The sequence below is a fragment of the Uranotaenia lowii genome, unplaced genomic scaffold, assembly GCF_029784155.1.
Source record: "Uranotaenia lowii strain MFRU-FL unplaced genomic scaffold, ASM2978415v1 HiC_scaffold_479, whole genome shotgun sequence".
NCBI classification, from domain to species: domain Eukaryota; kingdom Metazoa; phylum Arthropoda; class Insecta; order Diptera; family Culicidae; genus Uranotaenia; species Uranotaenia lowii.
The window spans coordinates 17,275-28,245 of NW_026598399.1; positions in this window are offsets into that span (position 1 = coordinate 17,275).

Below are 10,971 nucleotides of genomic sequence, written 5' to 3' on the forward strand. Positions count from 1 at the left end.
CTTCAGCCCTTTGCCATTTCCCAAGGGGCTGAAAGAGAAGGAAATTTCCGAACTGACATTTCAGTACCGCACTGACGTTTTGGTACCAAAATGCCATTGAAATCAAAGGGGAACTGACGTTGTGGTTCCAAAAAGTCGGTACGGTCCGTTTGTATGTGATTTGACAGTTGCTTCAGTCCTTTGCCATTTCCCCTCGAAATTTCGTCGCGAACAAAAGGGCAAATAGGCGATGGAAGCGCTGACGAATTTGGGTGATGGTTTTGCATTAGTGCAAGTGGGATGCAGCTATAATTTCACCCAACTTTTGACAGTTCTAAAGGGGTTTTCTTAAGGAGAGAAAGAATAACTTTTCGATTCCATCGCCCATAGTTATTTCGAGATGGAAAAAGGACATTGAAGTTTTTGAAATTTGTTTTCCCAGGACGAGGAGAAGCACAAATCAGCATTTATAAGATCGTTGAATGTGCTAATGTGTTAATGTGATCATTTGGACCCGCTTTGAAGCCGAAATTTGCTTGAATATTGCTTCTTTAATGAGTGATCCAAAAGGCGAACAGTCATTCTGCAATTCAAAAGGGCGCTCCAATTTGGCAAATGAACAAAATGAGAAAGCACAGTCTGTGGTAAACAGGACCCGGCAACACGATTTGTCTATGTATCGTGTGACCAACATCTTTTAAATAAGTGTTCGTGAATCTCGTTTTTAAGCTTTTTTTCCTCAGATTTAAGCTTTTTTTGCCTTGGGAGTATATGAGATGAAAGCTCAAATCTGAAGAAAAAAGCTTAAATCTGTCAAAAAAGGGGAAATCTGAGAGATGTGCTCCATACTAAAGCCCTAAAATAAAAGTGCGGCAGACTGTCACCGCGGAGTTCCAATCAAACTGTCAAAAGTCGTTCCAATCGAGCATAACCATTTTTACCTTTTCAAATTCGTGGGAGGTATTGTAATCTGTGTGACTGTGACTTTCAATTTCTTAATTGAAATTAATCAAGAATGCAGAGAAAATTCATTGGAGCAAAACGGAAGAAGCACTTCATTTTTATTTTAACAATTGACACAACGGAGAGCAAATTAAATAATATTCACTAAACGAAAATCAACTTCACAATCTGCAACACAGCTGCACATTATCAAGAAGTCATGCGAATGTTTACGTTATTGGCAGTGTTGAAAGATTATAGAAGCTTTTTCAGTGCTGCCAAATCGGTGAGAAATTCAGTCTGCCGCACTTTTATTTTAGGGCTTTACTCCATACGGTTTGAATAGCGTTGCCACCGTCTGGTGGTAAAAGGGCCCACAGTTATATTTATTTTTTTTTTGAAGTAATTTGTACGGAAAAGCTATATTTATCGATCGGGTCAAATTTGAACAATATTTCCTTTTTGTAAACGTCGGTGGAAACCAATGAGGTACGTACAGCAAGGACTAAAAAAATCGTATTCAAATCGGAGCAGCCAAGAAACAAAACCGCGCGTAATTCACAAAAGTTCTGACCACAGTAGGTTCGCGACTCAGAAAACACGTGATTGTAGGGGATTTTTTTCAAGGGGAATCCGATCGCCAGAAAATCGTGAGCGAGCCGTGGCAGAAAACCTCGCGAACCTCGCGATTCTGGTTCGTGAACCAAATTGGAAAACGCATTGCACACTTGATGGTCGTGTTTTCCGTTTCGTTATTTTGTCTCCACATGGTTGTTGATTGCGCCAAATGCAACGCGTGGACAGATGAAATAAATCGATTTTTCTAAGTTTTCATAACAATTTCTTGAAAATAATTTACAATGTTGTAAATTTAAACGATGTATATAATTTGTTTGTCCTTTCTGATATTAAACATCATCAAATTTGACAAATTTGTATAAAGAGTTTCGGAAGGATGCAATCTGGTCCAGTAACAGATAGAAAAATATTGATTTAATTATCCGAAGGATAAAATGTTCCTCCGCATCCTAAAAATATGTATGGGGTGGGGGAAGGATAAAGAAAATTACAAATCCAATCTAGAAATGTGCTACTTCGGCATTTTAATTGTATCCCCTTTGTTATTTTCAAGTTTCTTCCGAAGTTCAAATTGAGGAAGTTATATAAGTTTGGAATTTCAAATTTCATGTCATGGCAGAAAAAAGGAGGCATTAACCGTGCGATGAAGTTTTGAAAGCGAGGGAAAACCATTAAGATCATTAAGAATTTCAATGTTAACTCATTGCGGACCAAATACAAGATATCTAGTTTTTTCGCTTGACGCGTTTCCGAGCCGGACAAACCGGGCAGTTTTAAATAAAAAGCTAGTAAAATCCGGGCAATTAATTTTAGAAATGTCCATAAATCCGAGCATTATCTGGGCAAAAAGCTTTTTTGTTCATCAGAACTTATCGACAGGTTTTGAATCGTACTTTAAGATCCAAAACACCTTTCATGACAATTTTTTCTCAAAAAAATTCCGTTTTGGAGGAGTTTGTTATTTTGATTTTCAAAATAAAGTGAATATAACCGGGCAAAATCCGGGCATTTTTCAATGAAATCCAGGCAACCGGGCCGTCCCGGACTGTTTCAAAATTTTGTATTGAATGTCCAGGCAAACCCGAATAAAACCGGGAAATCGGACAACATTAGATAAGAAAGAAACGCTTTTTTTCTAATATCATTTTCACTTTATGAGCAGATAATAATGACGAATTAAAAATAGCAAGAAAAAAATTCAACAAGCTCAATCAAAGGAAATCCAGGCAATAAACGTAGATTTCAAATCCATGAGTTTGATCAAGATCAAATTCAAAATTAATGTTAAAGATAACTATAATTGAAAAATTAGCATTTAAATTTTTGAAAACTGCTTTTTTACTTCTGTTTTGAAATAAAAAAGATCTTTTTTCAATTCAACTGATTTTGGATGCAACGAAATATTGGTGTATTGCAATAAACTATAGCAATAGGGAGTATATGATCTCAGTTGAATTTCTATATTTCTCAGGCTTTATATTGACATAATCTTTGATTTATAAAACTCACTTATGACAAATAAGGGACTTACTTTTAAGATAAGATAGATTTGAGTTATAAGTTATTTAGAAGTTTTTTTTGCTGTAGTATCGTATGAATGATAGAAAAATATTATAGAACTGAAAGTCATGATGACAAATGAATAAAAATCAACAACGAGTTTTGTATTTTTAGAATATATATATTAACATAGATATTAAAACATGAAAATTGTAATAAATTATAAGTAAGGAAGTAAATCTTAAAATTACATATTTAATATGAAACATTAAAACACTAAATTTGTTCATTTTTCAACTAAAACGATATGAGACCTATTTTTAATTATGGATTTTAACAAATGATGTTTACACAATAAAACTACTCAATAGAGTATTTACATGCTCCAGCTACCTTAAACAGAAGATCTGCGTTCAATTTTTGTATCATGACATCACTAATAGAGTCATCATTTAAATTGGTCCTGGTGTCTGTCAATACAAAATTTGAAAACAAATAACTCAATGTTCACGATTCAAAATTCATTTTTTTAAATTTCTTTTCTGGATTCAAAATTATACAATTGATTTAAAAAATTAGGATTGAAAATTCTTTCTCATAAATTCTTAATTTCATATTCGTGATACTTAATTTGAAACTGTACTATTCAAATTCTAATTCTGAGTTTTGAAATAAGTTCTACGAATATTTGAATCTAATTTGTGGATTAAGAATTCCCAATTCAAATAGTAAAGTGTGACTTTTTCATTCAGAATTGAGTCATCAGAAGATCACAATCCCAAAATCAGGATTCCCTATTCCAAATGAATTTCAACTGAATATTTTTGAATTTGGAATAAGCAATTTTCAATCATAATTTGTCCATTCCAAACTCTATGCAAAGAGTGAGAAAATATAAATTTTAATAGCAAAATTCGTATAAGCGGATTCGGAAATGTTAAATTAAATCTGAAAAAAAACTCCGTACTTACTAACAGTTCGAAATATAGAGTGATGAACCCATAAAAAGAATTTTGATAGTTTTGAATCATAAATAATGTATAATTAATTTGGAGTTATTCATTTTAAAGTTGCGTTGTGAACTTTGATGATCGAAAAATAATCTTCAGATTATAAGTAGATAAAAATGACGAAAAAATGGTAGATAAAAAAATTGCAGAAATCAATTCAAGAACTAAGGGTTTCATCCTTTTAGGGGCATGTGAATAAGCAAGTTTCCGCAGATATTTGTATCCCTCAAGCCAAAACCCCTCAAGAAAGTTTTTTTTAAAAGAAAAATTACTCGAAAACTCTTCTTTATTATTATTATTATTATTATTGAATTAATTTATCAGTTTTTTATGATATTCACTTTAATCCAAAATAATCATTGATACGTTTGCATGTGTTTTCTTATTGAAACTTTACATATGGAATCGTGGTGGTCTTTTCCAAATTTAAAAAACAGTTATGGAATTTTACACTCAACCTCTACTACAGAAATGTAGTGATTTGAATGAAATTGTAAGGCTCTAAGATTTGATTTGATTATTTATTCCTTAAACGGTTGTTAAAGATCATTATTAGGGCTTCTTGTGTCCATTCTAATCCATAATTTTGTCAAAAAGCTTTGTTTAATTCAATTGACCACCCAGGAGTTGACATTGCAGAATGAATTTGATTTAATATTTAGAGTTTCGTTAATCTTAAAACGCTGTAAGTTATCCAAAAAAAATTTTTTTTTTAAATAAACTTAAAAATAAAACAGAAATATTCCATACAATAATTGAAAGAACAGTGGGAAATGATGAACTTCCTGCTGCTGCTTGAAGCACAATTTATTACCCGTACGCGTACCTAAAGAGACGCACAGCCTGCCTACGGAAGAAAATCGAATAACCACGCGTTCCCTTCCAAAAAAAAGTTCATGAACCTTTTCGCTAAAAGGCTCGTGAGCCAAAATCGCGGGGAAAAATTTTCATGTATGTTACGATTTCCACGAGCGAGACAGGATTCAAAATCCAAAAGAATCGTCTGTTGGTTGGACTGCCTCGCTCGTGTTTCCTATGGTTCGCGAACCTAAGGGATTTTTTTTCACAGCCTGCTCGCGCTTTAGCGAACCTTTACGGGTAAAAATCGTAGACGAGCGGGAATCGCCACTCGTGTACACGATTTTATTAGTCCTTGACGTACAGTAAAAATTTATACAGGTTGGGTGGAAATATCTCTGGTTAGTGGTGGATGAATTTTGACAATAATTTTATAAACATAATATATGATCTATGAATCAGTCTTAATAAGTTTCAAAATTGAGGGAAAAAACTGGTTGGGGTGTGTGAATCACGCATGTCAAACTAGGGGTTCGCGGGCCGCATGCGGCCTACCTCAATGTGGCCCGCTTAGCCGTCTCAGAAATTATCAAAGAAAGAAAAATAATGTTTGTATTTGTTTCTTATCTACGTTAAAATAATATCTACATATGTTACGTTTTTCCACTAATTCCAGCTGCGGCCCGTCATTCTACAGAAAATTTAACGCACACCTCGACGAGTTTAACATGCCTGGTGTAAATACAACAACCGAAATAGAACTGAATATTAAAGTTATTTAGCCCCTATAAGTATACATTTTTTGGAAAAAAAAAAATCCTCAACAAAAAGTTTTCGTTGAACAAAGTCAGTTCAAAAAAGTACTGAAAATATTTTTTAGTCTCTACGCTATGCAATTTTAATGTTTAATAGTAATTGTTTATTCATTATAAAAAAAAACATTACGCATGTGTTGCTTCGATGAAACGAATCTCAACACTCCTCCTCAGCACACGCATTCCGCAGGCTTCTAATTGTCTCCGGCGGCTTCTCCTGAAGATGGGGCTACTCCTCTTCAACGCTCTCGCCCCTGTTACAACTCGAGTACCTCTGATGGCACCACATCGATGACCAGCTTCCATTCCACCTCGACGCCTTTCCTGAGGCCTGACGTTTCTAATGGTCCAGCTCGACGACCTTCACTTGGCTTTCCAGTCCGACGACCTTCCATGGCACCGGCTTAACGGAATTCCGTGGTACCCCGCTCGTAAGTCCTCCAGTGGCTCCTGGTTCGACGACCACCACCTGGTGTAGGATACAGATGTAGTACGATACAGCGTCTTAAAATAAAAATACTATTGGTTTTGATTAACCTATTCTTGACAACGAGTATTCTTGCAGTAGTGTGTAAATATCGTTTTTGGAGGAGACACTCCTGACTTGACGACGTTCTATTCAAGGGGGGTATATAGTAGGTGTACTGATCAACGAAATTTTCGAATCAGCCATGTTGAGGTTTCAAATTGGCTACCATGGACACGTTGCGTTTGTTTACCAACAAAGTACTCGAAGACGAAGACATTCGCAAAATAATAAGCATGTTGGAGAGTTTATTTAAAGGGCTAAACGATATCTGTCCGGAGGTAGGTACTAATCAGCTAACGAACTGGACTGTTTGATTCCTGTGCCGGCTCACTTTGAAATTTTCTCGCCGAAGTCCTGCTGCTGCTGGGAATATCCAAGAAATATCCATCTCTCGCCAGCTAATAGTGAACCGAAAAAGATGCAGTTCAGAAGTAGGTATGTCGTATGCCTTGAGAATGTGGAGTCGAAGAGTAATTTTGATAAATTTTCTTTTTAGGATTTATTTATGGCAGACGAGAGTTCTATTCTAGTTTCATTTTGTTAAGTGCAATAATTTTTAAATTTCTCTTAGTGTTCTGCGTAGAATGATGTATCCAAATATCCTTAATTAAACGATTAAATTAAAAAAAAGAAACATTTTCTTTATTGGACATAGAAAAACAAATTAAATTTGGGATTGGTTTGGAAGAAAGGAACAGATCTAGGAAAGAAGCCGTCTCGAACGTTCAGAAGCATCTGAAAAACAAACCGCAAATCACAGGACGAAACCGTTTCGAACCTACAGGTGAATTGGACAGCTGTTTTCCTGACCTGTTTTTCTGTCCTGAAATCGTCCTGTAATTTCAGCTGTTGAAAATACAGGACGGAATTGTCCCGATCACAGGAGAAAAGATTAAGTGTGACGTTAACAGATAGGTAAACACTTTCAGAATATCCGGAATGATATGCAGCTCAACTTGGTTGGTTTCAGCAGTGAGTTTTGCATTCTGCCACCGCAGAAACAGGCTGCAATGTTTTCCGATTGGCTTGGATATATCCTCACCGACACTGCTGTTGTTGCTACACACAAATCCGGCGTGTGCGCTCGTTAAGGATGAGCTCGGACTGCGGGTGATCGGTTGTCTGATGACTGCCGGTGTCAGGGAAGGATTCTGGTATTCGAGGGTTTGGTTTGATGGCTGGTTGATCGCGGATATTAAAAAACCTTTTTGGTGTAGGCTATTTAGAAGCTGGCTAGTATGGGAAACACCGGTCCAAAAGAAATCAGCTGGTTTGGAATTTCGGGTTGGTTGGCTTCGAACAACGGCCGGTGGCTGATGGAAACTGACTTGAGGACACTGAAAATGAACTCTGATTAAATTGAATCATCTTGCTTCACCAAACAATTTTTTTCTTATGTTTATAAACAAAGATAACGAGCACCACCAACACCCGCGCTCTCCTCGCCTACTTACTGCAAAAGTCAGCAAACCTTCTATAAAGAAACCTTGGTTCTATTGCTTTCGGTACGACAACCTACCAGTGGCTCTGGTCTCGACTCCCTTGCTGGCATCGGTCCGACGATCTTCCAGTGGCTCCGGTTCGACGACCTTTTTGGTTTCAACTCGACGCTCTTAATTTGGTCCGATGCCTCACCAATGGCACTACGACCTTCCCTTGGCTCCCGAATATGCCCAAAGTGCTTCTTACAACAGGTTATGGGCCCAGCCAGCACTAGTGGAAAGGAGAAGAAGCGGAATCAACAGTGGCAAAAAGAGCCAGCGCCGAAGGACAACGAGCCGAAGCCCGGAAAGACAACGAACAAGGAACCATTGGGAGGTTATCGAGGCAGGAACCAGAGCCACTGGAAGGTCGTCGATGCAGAGCCATATGGAGGTCGTTAAGCTGCGCCACTGAAAGGTCGGCAAGCCGGCGACCATGGAAGGTTGTTGAACAAGGAGCCAACTGAAAGATCATCGATTCGGGAAGCCAGGTGGAGGTCGACAAGCCAGGAAACACGAGAGGTCGTAGGTCAGGTGCCATGGAAGGTCGTTTGGTCAGATTCTTGGAAGGTCGGCGAGTCGGAAGCCAGAGGAAGGTCGTCGTGCCATTGGTGAGGCGTTGGCCTAAAATAAGAGCGTCGAGCCGGAATCAAACTAGGTCGTCGGACCAGTGTCACTGGGAGGTCGTCGGACCGTTGATTCCGCTTCTCCTCCTTTCCACTAGTGGTGGGCTCATAACCTGTTGTAGAAAGCACTTTGGGTAGTGGAAAGGAGAGACTACCTTAAATACTAAACCATTTCTATGGTTACGATTACTAATTATTCATTATAAACTAACATCATGCGTGTGTTGCTCGATGAGATGAAGCTCATCAGTTTTATTTTTAAAAACCAAAATCAGATCATATTCTATGGAAATAAATCGCTAAAATGTATACTATTGAGAAGGATGTCAAAGGTAAAAAAATCATATAAGGACATTTAATGTAGTCGGGTGTGCCAGAGGTCAAAGAGTTTTTAAGTACATAGTAGGCGACTAAGCTCAACATTCAAGTGTACAACGTACTTTTTATCGGGATTTTATCCCGAAGGATGATTCATCCCTCAAAACGTAGGTACATGTGTTGAAGTTTTTCTCTTAAACTTTTGATATCCATTACCAATACCAGCATTTTGAATATACATTTAGGAGATTTATAACGGAACAGACAGAAGAAAAGAGCCCTACTCCAAAAAAAAGATTGCAGTTGTTAAACGCTATTGGCGCGATGGCGTAAGAAAACTATTTATGAAAATAATAACATCAATAAGGCTTGTTCATATAGTGAATACTGGATACTGAAGTGATCCATTGGCTGCTGAAGACAGCGAAAACAATACAAGTGAAGCTGACTATGAATCAGCAAGTGAGAATGAAACAGTGCAACCACGTCGTTCGTTTCGTAGAACTCAGGGTGTAGCTCCAAAACGTCTTGATGATTTTGTTTTGGATTTCCCCGCTGGTGTTGCGGCATGTGCTGTAGAGGAGCCCACTGATGTTCACGAAGCGCGACGGAAGAAGGAATGGTGCGACGCAATGGAGGAGGAGCTCCAATCGCATCAACGGAACGAGACGTGGGACCTGGTTCCACTGCCGGAAGGAAGAAAAGTAATTGGGTCAAAGTGGGTGTATAAAGTTAAAAAGAACGAGCTAGGCCATGTAGTGAAGTGTAAGGCCAGAGTAGTGGCGCAGGGTTTTACCCAGCAGCTCGGAGTTGACTTTGACCAAGTGTTTGCTCCAGTATCTCAGCAGGCAACCTTCCGTGCATTTCTAGCAGTGGCTGCGAAGCAAGGTCTCACCGTTCGACACGTCGACGTCAAGACGGCCTATTTGAATGGGGAGCTAGACGAAGAGCTTTTCATGCGGCAACCTCCTGGCTACGAAGCACCGGGAAAGGAGGAGCTGGTGTGCCGCTTGCGGCGCAGTATTTATGGCCTGCGACAGTCGGCGAGGTGTTGGAGTAAGAAGTTGAACGAAGTACTCTCGAAGTTGGGTTTCGTTCGGTGCAACGCAGATCAGTGTTTGTTTGTGAAACAGAATAAGAGTAGCAAAGTGGTACTACTAGTGTACGTTGACGATATGCTTGTTGCATCAGCAGACGATCGTGAAGTGATAAGTGTCTTGGACAAACTCAAGGACGAATTTGAGTTGACATGCTTGGGAAAAGTTAGACATTTTCTAGGCATGGAAGTGCAACTAGAGAAGAAAACTTTCAAAATTCGTTTGCTACCGTATATCGACCAGATGATAGTGAAGTTTGGGATGGAAGAAGCCAAGACTATTAGTTCTCCCATGGATCCTGGTTATGTGAAGACTGTAGACACTAGTGAGAAGTTAAGTAATGCCACTTTGTATCGTAGTTTAGTTGGTGGACTGCTTTATCTGGCCGTAGCTGCCAGACCGGATTTGAGCGTTTGCACCGCTATTTTGGGTCGTAAGTTTGCCGAACCTTCGGAACGTGACTGGACCGCAGCCAAGCGGGTGTTGCGTTATGTGAAGATGACCCGAGAGTATTTCTTGCACCTTGGTGGAGAATCCGACCTTGTATTGTCTGGTTATTCGGATTCCGATTGGGGTGATGACATCGAAACGAGGCGTTCGACGTCTGGTTTTGTGTTTAAGTTTGGCGTCGGAGCTATATCTTGGGCTAGTCGACGTCAATCATGTGTTACCCTATCCTCGATGGAGGCTGAGTACGTGGCACTCAGCGAAGCCTGCCAAGAAGCGCTGTGGCTCCGGCAGCTGCTCAAAGATTTGGACGAGATTCAGCAGCAGCCGACCGTTATCGCCGAGGACAACCAAGGATGCATATCCTTTGTGAAGACGGGCCGAACTAGTCGTCGATCGAAACATATCGACACCAGAGAGAGGTTTGTTGAGGAGTTGTGCGTAAACAAACAATTGGACCTGGTGTACTGCCCGACTGATATGATGGTAGCCGATGCACTGACCAAACCCCTTGGTCCGTGCAAGCTTGAGCGATTCCGCGAGATTATGGGAGTCCGTAAGTAGAGGCGAAGAGGCGCGACATTGAGGAGGAGTGTCGAAGTACAATGATTACGCCCTTCGCATACGTTAGTCCAGCTGGTGGTTTATCCCTCGCTGTAAAGTGACTAGAATACATTAAGAGTGTGTATCTTTTCGTACCGCGTTTTTCACACGACAAGTCGCCATCGTTTTGCGTCTTTATAATAAAGTTCTTTTATATTAAACTAACGCGAGTGTTTTCCCCGTATTAATCCGGAATATCCTTTTTCACCAACTTATCTCGCTGATAGTTGATGTGCGTGCGCTCTGC